At 34.9% G+C, this 13,454-nt stretch overlaps 1 protein-coding gene across 2 annotated transcripts in view; it reads right to left on the bottom strand.

The window, feature by feature from the left end:
• LOC138131299 (trissin receptor-like) overlaps positions 1-13,454 on the bottom strand; it is a 73,549-nt gene that overhangs the window by 43,104 nt on the left and 16,991 nt on the right. The window contains exon 1 of one of the 2 annotated variants that reach the window (XM_069048234.1): positions 9,201-9,391. The exons of the other annotated variant lie outside the window; for it this stretch is intronic. The gene's annotated coding sequence lies outside the window, so the exon portion shown is untranslated. Of the gene's footprint in view, positions 1-9,200; positions 9,392-13,454 lie in introns of those variants that run through there. 2 annotated transcript variants of the gene reach the window in all.

Here is a 13,454-nt window from a genome sequence, read left to right as displayed (position 1 = left end):
TTAAAATTACTGCCTAAATTTCTGTGTCCATTTTATATTGCGGATTTGGCTTTCCTGCGGAATAAATAATTGAGATAACGGCGATCCTGCCAAAGCACGCGACGCAAATTGTTACGCTTTAAAGCTGATTTCGCGATATAAAAAACACGTTAGAAAAATTCTCGTCGAGTTAGGGGGAGTTGAAACGTTCTCCTTGACGTCTTCTGCTACGTTCCAGACCACTTGCTTCATATTTCTTTTATTGCTCAACGGACATTAAACCATCAAGTCTGGAATGTCACTTTGTATTTGTCGTTTTTTTGACGAATGTCCAGTAAAATTTTTCTTTTATTTTCAATAACCTACGACTGGATGTTTTTCCCCATTCCAAATGTGTATATCAAGAGCCCTGTGGAATTGCGCGGCTCTACAGTTCTATTGTGTCGAACTAGGTCCAGCCGTTACAGCCGTCAAATCACATGTCACTCAACTGTCAAATGTCAAATTCTTAGTGTCAGTTGTTAGGTCGACGTCTTAGTTATTTTGCTTGTGATTTTCTTCAGTTTCTAATTACTTTCAATCTTACCACAGTCTATTAAAAACCTGTCATAACCTCTGTTTTTCTATTTGGTACCACAATATGCTACAGAACGGTAAATTCAAATATATTAGAATTCCAAAGAACTCTTGATATACGTTCTTTTATAGACATTTGAGCGCTTCCATAACGCAAGTGTCATTTGTCATACCTCGGAAAAACTTCTTCATTCCTTATCGATATCCCGAGGCTCGTTGTAAAATTTTTCTCGCACGTTTCCCACAACTATTTAGCCATTCCACCTAAGCCCAGCTTTTGCTATCGATATCGCATACTCGCTTTTTTTTGGGTTGCGTCGTTTCCGAATAATTCGCTCGTTTATTTATTCATTCGATATTCGGTTCGCTCTGTCTCCATTTCTAATTCGTCAGTATTCATAAACCCACACCAGACAGATATGTGATTTAATTAGACGAGTTAATTGCAGTTGTGATTTCACACTCGATCTTTATCCATTATTTATAAAACAAACATCACGAAATGAAGCGATTGACAGGATTATTAAAAAAATATATCCTGTGGCCACACTGTCAATTAAGACTGATTAACATGTCGGCCTTGCGAAAGATGGAATAAAATATCTTAAAATGATGCGCGTGTTTACCAAAGATGGAGGTCAATTTGTAGCAAACAAAGTAAAAAATTGCTTGACATTTTCAGAGACAATTCTAACTTCAAGGTGTAAAAATGTAAAATTAAAACATCTGTGAACGCGTTTTTTGGACCTCGACCTTTCACATTCAATTTTCACATGTCCCTGTTATTAAAATTTGTTTTGTGAAAAATTGTTTCATGAAGAAGACAAAAACTACACCAATTTATTGCGTATCGTCAATTGGTGTGAAAAAATCAAAGACAGGAATATATTCCGACCGGATAGAATTTTATTTTCTTATTGAGTTTTTGTTATTTAATCAGGTTGGATGAACGTGCGTCGTGAGAGACAAATTGAAATAAACTCTGAAGCCTGACACGTCCCGAAACTTCTTTTTAATTCAGGATAATTTCAGATGACTTATTTCACCGCAAATCTTCTGTCTGTTAGATTATAATTCCATAACTTGGCACAACTTGCTCAAATTATTTCTGAATGTCAGTGAAATAAATTAAGGGTGGCACTGTCCCGAAATGTGGCCACAAAAAACCAACCCTGAGTCATTTTAAAAATTGCTAGAGCTTTTTTTGTTTGGATTATAACTTTTCATGCTGAATTTTCAAGTAAAGCTTAATCTATTTGCGATTTATTGCAAAATAATTGCAATTCATGGAAACATTTTCTAGTTTTGTCAATAGGCTTTGAGTTCCATTGCAATAGGTTTAGAAGGTAGGGACCTCATCGATTTAATTGGGGCTTTGTGCATCTGAAACATTTACTCACTGATAGTTTTACCCCCCAGAAATGAGGGTTGATAGCATGTAATGATAACACAGAGACAGCTCTGTAACTTTAGATAATTAATAGTTCATACTTCATTTAATTAGAACAGGGGCGTGAGAAGGCTTTTGAACTGAATCAAATAGAGCAATTTATATATTTTAATGACAAAAATAGTTGAATTAATAATTTAAAAAATAATAGTTAAATAAAACAAAATCGGTCTATCAGCACAGAAAAAGAATGAAAATAAAAATGACAAAAAACATTACAAGATCTTTTGTCCGTTAGAATAATAAAATATAATAAACCATATTTTGTGATTCTTAATCTTTATTACCTAACAGGATCAATCAACCCCATTACAGGATAATATACATGAAACAAAAATATTCACAGCCTTGACCATAAAAAGAACAAAATAAAACGAATTAAATAGGCAAACAAAATTAAATACATAATCAGTTGAAACTAGTTTACAATAGTTATTTACCTAACGTATGCGGGAAGATAAGTTTCCCGCGTGAGCACTTTGTTTGCATGAACGCAGGGAGACTGCATTAATGCGAACGCGGGAAATTTCTTCCCGCAAAGGTTAACTCAAAAATACAAATTTAAAAAAGAAAATAATTTAACATTAGTAATTTTTATACAATTGGGTTGGTAGCACTTTCCGCGCTGATTACTAGATTATTAAAACTAAAGTGTTGGTGGTATCGGTTCATCTTTGGTCTATTATTTTTCTGAAGAAACGCCCATTTTGTTTAAAGTGAATTGACGTTTCTGTCTGTCTTACGTCATTTAATACCAACCTTACAAAGTAATAGTTTCTGTTGGGAGGTTAAAAAACACCGGCGTGTGGGAAAAAACTACGAGAATAACCGCGAAATACCGATTTTGAGGCTGAGTAAAAAAGTATTAAAAAGAATACTACATCTGATTCTGATATGCAAACTGCTAGAAAAAAATGTTTAGGTGGAAATTTAAAATTTCTAAATGAATTTGAGGGAATTTCAAAATCGTGGTAGCAAGGTAAGAGAGCTGGAATGTACAGAATCATGAGTAAAATGTTGTAGAAGCTGCTAAGCGGAAGTTCACTAGCTTTCGCCTGGTGCAACGAAATTAAATTTAATTGGCACTTAAAATTATGTGGCGTTTAATTAATCTAAAATGCTAACTGCAACCGGTGCAAATAGGAATAATTTGTTAAAACAGTTTTATTTTATTGAGCAGTTAAAAATATGATGCAAATAGTACGCCACTCACTGAACGATTGATTGAAAACAAATACAGAAAACAGGATTTGGTAAACAAGAAAACTAATGTGCAGACAAAAAACTAGAAATAAAAGAAACAAAAAAAAAAGACTTGGAGGAATCAGGAACAATGGGCTTGTGATAGCTAAAGTACTAAATAACTCCATCTATTGTAGTTTCATATTTTGTTGTGCTCTCTTTTGGGTCATTCGACATATTTAAATCCAATGATATTTTTAAAATATCGATTAAGTAGTTTGATTTTTCTGTCGAGAAATCTATATTAAAATCTCCACTCAAAATCTGACTGCTTCTCGCTTGCTCGGCTCCCCCGAGTCTTTCACCTCGGAGCGTGTGACGTGACGCGTGACGGCTAAACTAATTCACTTCCAGGGAATAATGTTGCGCTGGGCCTGAAGAGGTTTTCACTTGCAAAAAAACTCTGAAAAGATAATCAAAAGTGGAGATTTTCTTATTATCGTTAAGGCAACTCTCAGATTTAGTGAGTAAGTAGTTAAAACCCTGTCGACTATATTTTCGCTGAGTTTATCAATACTCGTCCGATCCTCCTATTTTCATCTATTCGATCTGCACCAAGTTTAAATTGAAATTGCAAACTTTTTGTCTGGTTCATTGTTGTACTTTCAGGAATGTAAACGTTCGAGTTTTTAACTACCTAAGGGCACAAAATCCTATTTGAAGCTCGCTTTCGTTTCGTTGTTCCTAATCTAATAAAGTTTCGACCATTGGAAGGCAAATACGACAGTTCGCATTCATCCTGTTACATCACCGTCGATGTTTTGTTTACACTATCTCTACAAAATATTGTTAGTTTCATGACCGATAAACTTCCTGTCTTTATCCGAATTTCGAGGTGAACAAGGCTCGTTACAGTTTGTCCACGACACTTGTTATTAACTCTTGAATTAGACTTCTGTGTTTAACATTTAATTTTACGAGGAAAATTTGTACTTTGCCGAAAATTAACTCTTGTTGTTCTCGAGCCCGGTCTCACGCTAATAATAAAATTGGTATAATTCGTCTATTAATATGCGTTTTATTGGACGAATGTTCTTTTATAATTCTTATCTGGCCAATAAAGTTAGTGAAAATAAATATACCACGAGTCTGCCGCTGTAAAGTTTTATTGCCATTCTTTTTATAAAAAAAAGTATGCCATCATAAATCATTATTATATAAAAATTAAAGCCACAACTAAATACAACATATTTGCATTTTGACGATTTTTTTTTAATCGCCGGCTATCTGGCACGCGATTCACTCGCCAGGGTGACCACAATTAGTGACTCGGAATTAATCCAAAAAATAATGTTTTTGACAACGGCTGACGAATGGGCAATTACCCATCCCAACTAGTGCGTGAAAAGTTTTGCGCGCAATTGTTATCTGATAATTTATGTGGACGCAGAGTAATCTGATAAACAAATTGGCTCAACACTACTGTTGGCCGTGTAAATATTTTTATGAGGACCGATTCCTCTTTATCGGTACATCTGATACTAGTGGTACATCTGTCAGGGAATAACAACTTCGATTCTCTTTAATGGTGATCCATTATATCGATTGGTGACGTTCTAATTCGACTTTGCTTTGCCAGATGGATCTGCTTATCATCAGTCGCGATTTATTACGGGCCCCTAATATAATACGCGAAATTAATTTTTTTTATCGCGAATTTAACGGTTATCGGAACGACGAAAGTGAATTGCAACGCCGGATTATTGGTTTCTTCGCCGATAAAACTTTTCAGATTTAGACGCGTCTTAGCCAGAGCACTGTTCATTTTACTTTAAAGTTTGCGAAATGGCTGCGAACTGCTCAATAAATTGTTTTTACGATATCAAACATTTGTAGATGCGAAAGTAAATATATACAGAGGGGCCGCGAGAAAGTCAGAGTTTTCGTCGTTTCGGGCAAATGCAATTAAGTGAAAACGATAGATAACGTTATTCTTTTAGAGCTTCTGATGGAATAAAGATAAGGTAAAGAGTGAAAAAATGAATTTACAAAATGAAGAAAAAGGGAATTCAGGTATAAAAAGCATTGAGACAATAAAAACAAAGTCGTAAAAGTAAGGTATAATATTGTTTGTGCAGAATAAGAAGAATCAAACAAATTTTAAACAATAATGAAAACACTGAACAAGTGAAAGATCTTTTGTCTTCTTAATTATTGGTTAAAACGTTGTTAAAAGAAAAATTTCTGTAATATTAATATTATCTATAAATATTCTTGTTATTAGTTATCACTAAACCATGATTAGATAGATTAGATAGATTAATTTTTTAAGGAATTAGAAAAGAAAAAATATAGCTGGACAAAATAAAAGTGGCAATGAAATGGAGAAACTTAAAGGAACGAAATAAAAGGTTAAAGAGAGTTAAATTACAAATGTATCTGGAAAAAAACTGGTACTTTTAAGTAAACATGTAGACTAACAGAAAAAATGATATTTATAAATATTTAGATTTTGTAAGCAAAGAATTCTGTGCTTAGAGCCTATCCAGGATGTAAAAAAATAAATAAAAAGATCAAATAGAAATATATTTTAGCTTTCAAAGAAAAAATGAGAATGATAAACAAAAAACCAAATTAAAATAAATATTAAAGTAAAAAAGAAGGAAGTTGAAAATAAACAAAAACAAGATAAGTGAATTATTTCCTTTCTTATCCATATCAAAGGTATTTTTTACACAATTAAAAATAAAATTAAGTTAGTAAAAATTATTCTTTTATTGTCTTTATTGTTTTAACAAATTTTACATCAATTCATATTTAATATCAAAGTTGAACATTGATCAAACCGCTCCGATAGTTGCGAGTTCGTGTAAAATGTGAGCTTTTTTTTCGTTGTTGAAATTGCTCCAATTGAGCTTTCAACTTTAGAATTGGAAAAACTGTAATAATTCAGAACATCAATAAAGCGACCTTTACACTGCCAACATAAAACTCTGATAAAAAGCAATTTTGTTGCATTAATAATGAGGAACTAATTTTAAGGGGTCGAGTTTCGCTAATTTTTTGCGAACTTTTTAATTACAAGACGGGCAAACATCTCTAATTGGTGTAAATTATCCCGGCAGACATTCAAAATGAGGCTGAATAACAAATGGATAATAATTACGGTCGTGTTGCACAGTTGAACAAATCAGCACAATAGTACATTGTGCCTCATTTTTAATTAAAATTTAATAAAACATCGCTTTACATTTCTGTAATGTCGGATTTCAGGAGGAACATGTAAAATGACGCACCTAACCACCAAAGTGTGTCGGCGAAATTTTCATTAAAGGGGAGAAATGAACCGTGACCCCGGAAAAATTAGCAATAACCTGGAACAGAGCAAATAACGAAGAAATTTCAGTCGGAGCTTCCTCCCAAAAAAAATTAATAAAATCAAGAAACGCGATCCTGCCAATGTTCAAAACAAATTTGATTTATAATTAGCTCGTGGGTACCGAGCAACTCCGGTCGAGCTCCGGAGGCGGGTTCGCCCGGATAATTTACGAAATTACTGTTTTCGGTGGCGTTAATTGTTTTTAAATCGTTGTTTGTTCGTCCTGTCGAGTTCTCGAATTGCGTTTTATTTCGTCGCGTTAAGCTAACAAAGCTTTCGCGAAAGCTCTTCATTTACATCTACACTGAGCAGATGAAGTGTCAAGGACAAGAGAACTAGGTCGATTCATCATCACCACTAAACAACGTAGAAAATAATTTCCTCTCAGCGACACATACTTAAGAGCTTTCCGCGAACATCATCAGCTCCAGCGAACCGGTGTGAAAATTGTTTCGGATTCAACAAACAATTGTTATAGTATGAGAACGCCTGAAGGATCAGGATGGCGTGAGCTCCACATAAATTCCACCGTTTTCTCGGTAGGCGAGCAAAATTCATGAGCACTTTCGGTTCGGAACTTTGATATTTTCGATTTTTCTTCCTAACAAACATGTTGCGTATTATTCCAAGCATATTTATTTCCCGGGAAACTAATAAAAACGTAATGAAAGTCGATTTTTCGCGCGCTACATCGCAAATCTCAACTGTTTGTTATTTCAGTTTGGTTATTAAAACTATTTCGACTCCGGCGATGACATATGAATTTCCATAAATCAGACACGAACATGCACACAAACAATAACACGAATTTTCATTGCACTGAAATAATAACTAAATGGGATATTTTTGCTGTTGTGTAAGTGTTACGTTTGATGCGTATTTTTATAAATTTCCAAAGTAAATATACAGCTTCGTGTAAATACCATGCGGGATTTTATTTTTACGCCAAATAAAACTGTAATTACCACTCATTTGTTCACGAAAACTATTTCCCAGCCCAGAATCAATTATTGTCTTTGATTGTTTAAACGCGTGTCTCAGCTAGACCCGTTTTTAGCATCCACTGACGTAAATTACTGTTAACAGGGCATGTGTTCTGGAACTGTTTTAAATTTTTATCCTGAACGTACCTGTTGAAGCCATATTTACCTTGGGAGCTTTAAATAAATAAATTCAATCAGGTATGTGCACTGGCAGCAATACCATTGCCATCTACGCCTTCTGTTGTTTCCACCAGGAGCTATTACAAGAGGTACACACGATAAATAAACTAAACGATGCAAAAAGAATTTTCAAAATCTCCCAAAAGAATCGTTCTGCTCAATATTATTTCGGATAACGAGCTTTGGCCTCAAAATATAAATAAGGGTGGAAGGAAATATAAACATAAAACATAAAAACTCAAGTGGATCCCGAGAGTTTTTATAAAATATAAATAACTCTGATGGAGTGGGAGACACATTTCAATACTGTTTTTTTGGTTTCATTTTTATCGGATTTTTTTCAATTTTTGATGAAAGAGTGGGTGAAAGCTAAGGGAATCAAGCTTTTTGGTCCAGACACCCATTTGCAGTCGACAAGAATGAAACATTAGTGTAAACGACATATACAGCTTCATGTTATGGTGGGAGAGCTTGACAAAAATATCTTGGGGATGAAATGACGTTTCATCCCCTGTCCATTTATCTTTACAGCGGATTAGCGCTTGTGACGCATTAAGGCATCGAAATTTCTCCTGCTGACGTAATTACGCCACCAAATTATCATCTTAGCCGATTAATCTTGAGCGGCACGCGAATACTTCCCGCCACAAAAAATACACAGAGACAAAATTCGGATCCGGGGTCTTAGAGGAGCCGGAGTAAGTCAAATAATCCGGGTTTTTTTTTGTGGGAGCGGGTGGAAAAATTGAAATTCCATATTCGTCGGCGTTTTACCGGGGTTGTTTGTCAAAGCGGAAATAAAATTTCAATCGGAGAAATGCAGATTTTCGAAGAAAGCGAAAGTTGGGGGCCCTGCTAGAATGTAAAATGGTGTCGCATCTTGAGGGTATAAAAAATACCTAATGGCCTAAATAAATTTCAAAGGAGGGTCGGCTCAGAAACAGGAAAAGCAAAACGATATTAACTCTTCTGGGTGTACCCTTCCTGGTCGGGGAAGTTCGTTATTATTATTTTCTTTTCCCGAGATTCTTCTGGCACCGAGACGCACTGTACACGTATCTGGTTAGAGATGGAGGAATTTCACGCATTCTGCCCCCATTATGCTATCGACAATTAACCTTTAGCGAAGCGAGCTCATTGTGCCAGGTCAAGCAGGAGCTGCAGGGGAAAGTGCGAAAAGGATCGGCGGGTTCAAAGCTCGATGGAACTTTGGAGCCAAACAACCCTTGCCAAATTGTAAATTAGATATGTAAATGTTAATTAGCGCGACTGTGGGACTTAATTCCCGGACAAACCGATCCCGAAAAAATTTTATACCTGGAATAACTCATCTCGAATAACTGTGTACACTCCAAACAATAAAACCTGATTAGGAGATAACGCATTTATTTACTGTTACCTTAAATTTAACGCCGATCTGCACCGTCCTAAAAACTTTTTGCCGAGCTTAAAATTAAGCTGTCAGACTTACTTTTTTTTCTGAGATCACGACACTTTGGCACAAAATCACTCTACAAGTAACTTTCTGTGGGCGCGTACTGAATTCGACTGGATTTTTTTGCCGGTCTAATGTACGCAAATCGAGCGCGAAGTTGATGCACAACTACTGACGGTCTTTAGCCAGCAAGGAGCGACGCGCATACTGATAGAGAATACTGCCGTCGCGGCGACCCTTGATATTGATACTAGATACTCGTTACCCCCACTCGTGCAATGGGGTAGAATCACACCGATACCCACTTCCTAATTTTATCAGGAATGCATTTGACCAGTTCGGATGCACACAGGGGACGTATTAGTTTTCACGTTCTCGTCCTGATCCTAGATTTTCTCTCGGACTGCATATTCAATTCAAATGCGGAATTTTCAGCTGCTGCAGGAATTTAAATTCATTGCATTTGTGTTTCGCCGCTTCCCGGAAAACTGTCACGCCACCGACTTGTGTTCATTCAAAACAAATATCTGGAAAAAAATTATAATTATTATTAAGAAAAATTGTAAAAATATTATTTAGATTAGTGAGGGGATTTTGAAAAAAATATAAGATTTGAATTATGCTCATCCCGAAGATATGGCGCAGCTGCTGTTAAGGGATATTGCAGCACGTTTAAGAAATAATGGTACTATATCTTTGTGAACAGAATGATAAAAGCAGCAATTCTACATTTCGATTATACATATTTAACTTAAAAAAAATGTTTTCTATTATTTATGCATTATTATTAAATAGTGAAGGTTGTTCAATTAGTGACAAAATTTTATCAACACAGCTTTATTGGAATAAATTAACACTGGTATTTACAATTTTTCTAGTGCTTAAACAAATATAAGATCATGTTTTGTTTTATTAAAACCCAAATGATAATTTTCTGCACGGAAAAAGTTTGCCAACTACGAATTAAGATAAGATATAAGAAAAGTGCGGGAAGACGATGTTCCCGCATGAGCGCATTTTTTTAAAGCATGAGCGACGAAGGAGCGAGTGCCTTTAATTAATGCGCGAATGAACGGAAAAGATGTCTTCACACAAGTGGCTCGTACAATATTTTTTGTACGAACATTAAATTAAAAATGTTTTAATACATTAAACATAAACGAACATAAAACCAACTAGGCAGTGACTTTTGGTTATTAGAAACAATTGCTTTACTTGACATTTCAATTTTTGCAATAATTTGTGAGTTTTGTTCGAAGATATTTGTGCAATATCCACCAATGAGTGATATTAGTGATATTTCTTGTACTGCTCCCGAGATTGGGGAAGCCGCAAATGTGGCCATACAAAATTTACTGCCAACAAAATCAAGAAAACATTATGAGGTCGTTTATGAAAAATTCGTACAGTGGTGTAAAGACAAAAATATCAAAAATTATACTGAAAATTGTTTGTTGGCATATTTTCAAGGCTTTTCTCACAAAAAGTCATTATGAAAATCCAGGGAAGTTGTATTTTATGAACTAAATTTTATTATTATCAAGACCGATTTTTTTTGAAAGCCTGAAAGGGCCAGTGTTTTTTGCAAGTTTTACATTCGAGTCGATCGGGAAAAGCTCGTTGCTGATTGAGCGTTGGATGTTGGAAGCGTCACTTCCAAGGCTGTCAGTACAAAATAGTTCTTTTAATGTGAAGGCCGCGAAATCATTCTTTAACGTACCGAGAAAAAAATTGTCGGCGAGGCCGCTTGCGGCCGAGGCAGAACAATCTCGAGGACGTTAAAGATTTCGGGCCAAGGTGTACACAATTTTTCGAAAATTTTTAATTATTATAAAACGAACAGGCAAAATTTACTTCACAAGATCTACTAAAAATTCTGAAAACATTATTATCTTATCGGTAATGTTTAGGTTTAGATGCTATAAAAATAATTATAATTTTATTATTAAATGGTTACTAACGAGAGAACATTTTTTATTTGTTTCATTTATACCAGCTGAAAATATGACCTGCATTTGTAAAAGAGTGAAAAAACATAAGCGCAACCTGTTGATCACAATTTTCTTGAACAGTCGTTATAATTTAACTGGGCAGATCAATACGACAAAAGACGAGCCTAAATGTTAAAAAACACAGTCTATTACAAAAAGGTAGATAAATATTTGAACTGATTGTCATATCTTGTTTCCTGCGTGTTCTAAATTTATCGTTATAAAAGAAAAACATTTTGCACAGTTAAAATCTTTATATAGACGTTCTCTGAATTTCTTCAGTACTAATTGATAATCAATAAGTTCCCTTTTAAATTTAACGTTGTAGAAATCTGCACAGCTGTCAGTAACCTTTTGTTGGAGCTAATTATATTCAGGCTATATTTCACAAATTGTCGATTTATTATTGTGGCTTTAATGCACATAGTGCATTCCCCTAAACGGAAAATCCACTTATTTATTAAAAAAATGCAACGATAAATTTTAAACAAAGGATAAAAGAAATTTCCAAAATTACTGTTGTTCAGTGCTTCGCAAAATTTTAATCAGCAACTAACGAATTTAAAATCACTTGAGAAAGAGAATACATTCAATCAATAAATTAAAAACAAATCCGACTTTCTTTCAATCTCGATGGATCTTCAAAGATTTATTTATATTTCATTTTGGTCATCAATTACGGTAGTCTGAAAAATGACGGAAATATTTCATCCCGGAATAATATTCAATTCGAACCCTTATTGAATAATTCCATATATTTGTGAGCATCTTTTTGGTCATTGAACAAAATTCATGCATACAAATGCATTCCTCCTCGGAATGCCGCTCGCATTAGGTACAACATATTAAATTCGTCGCCGTCCATTCCACCAGAAGCTCCCCGACAAGAAGATTACCAGAGGGCGGTTCGATGTTGTCGCACCAAAGAAGTTCAAGCTTGAAAGAACACACGCGAAAACAAATGTGATTCATAGCCGAAAGCTCTCCTTTACAATAGGAAATTCGTACCGCCGCTAAGCTTTCATAAAAGGATCGGCTTGAAAAGCTGACTCGATGCTTATTTGATAAAATTTTATTCTCCCACGCATTAAAATGTTTGCAGCGGGAAGATCCCTACTAAGAACTGAATTACACCGTTTCAACTTTTTATTGAATCCCGTCCGCGAAAAGGAAAACAAAAAAGTCATGATTAGGATTTATTTTACATTTCATTTATGTTTCATGTTCCAGATGGCAACGCTTAATTAAACGGAGATGATAAGTCTCGGCGAGATATATTTAGTGAAATGGAACCATCTGATTCGTTGAATTTTATCAACTTGGTAAACTCTCACTAAAGTTTGGATTTTCTGAGTCGCTAAATTCATATCCGTTGCAGAAATTCAGCTGAATGGGCTGGGCCTGGAACAGTTTCGATGCAATTTCTAGATGCGATACTATTGTGGGAATAATAAATAGCCATTTGCTTGAGCCGAGGGTTTGCACAAATCTGAATGCGCTGAAATTTTAATTGGGTTTTAGCAAACGCCGCTGATGGAGGCAGTGCTTTTAGTTTTTTAATACCACCACTTAACATTCAGTGGTATTGATCTCAAGAAACGAAACCCGGGCAAAAAATTTAGCAAAAATTTAAAAAAAAAATGTTTTTATACATTAATGAAACAAAATACTAAATCATTCCTAAAAACGAAAATAAAAATGCAGAAAGAGTAATGTTACTGTTTAATTTTTCAAATTTACATATCTCAGGTGTGTGAGAGTTGTTGATGGACCATAAACTTTTACAAGATTTTTTTATACAAGCTCGAGGGCAAGCTTTAGAGTGTTATAGTTCACGTCGTTCAGATGATTAATGATGAAATATTGAAGGCAAAAGTACGCCGTGCGACATTTACGAGAGAAAAACTTTAAGAAAATGTTGAAAAAGATAAAATGTGTGCTGCTGTGAACAAGAAAATACTGCTATCATCCAGAATACATTTGTTTTGTTTTTTTGTAAATGATATCTGTGAAGCTTTTATCTGCACGACCAACCACAATTAATACAAACCGCCATTCCATTATCAATATTTATTCGGTGAAGTTTAAGACGATATGGAGAAAAGCGCGAAATTTACGAGACCCTCAGGAAGATATAAATAACCCTCCATTCAGGAAGACTAGTCAAGATGCACAGGCTTCCACGGCACGTCTTAGACAAGCAAATATTTGTGAGATCAATTGGGGTGAGTGCCTCCTTTATTTTTTTCTCTTTTGTCTTATTTGAACCTATCTCGCTGTGTTGCCACCACAATTGTGG

Source organism: Tenebrio molitor, chromosome 5, assembly GCF_963966145.1.
Source record: "Tenebrio molitor chromosome 5, icTenMoli1.1, whole genome shotgun sequence".
NCBI lineage: Eukaryota > Metazoa > Arthropoda > Insecta > Coleoptera > Tenebrionidae > Tenebrio > Tenebrio molitor.
This window is presented reverse-complemented; position numbering and strand designations above follow the sequence as displayed.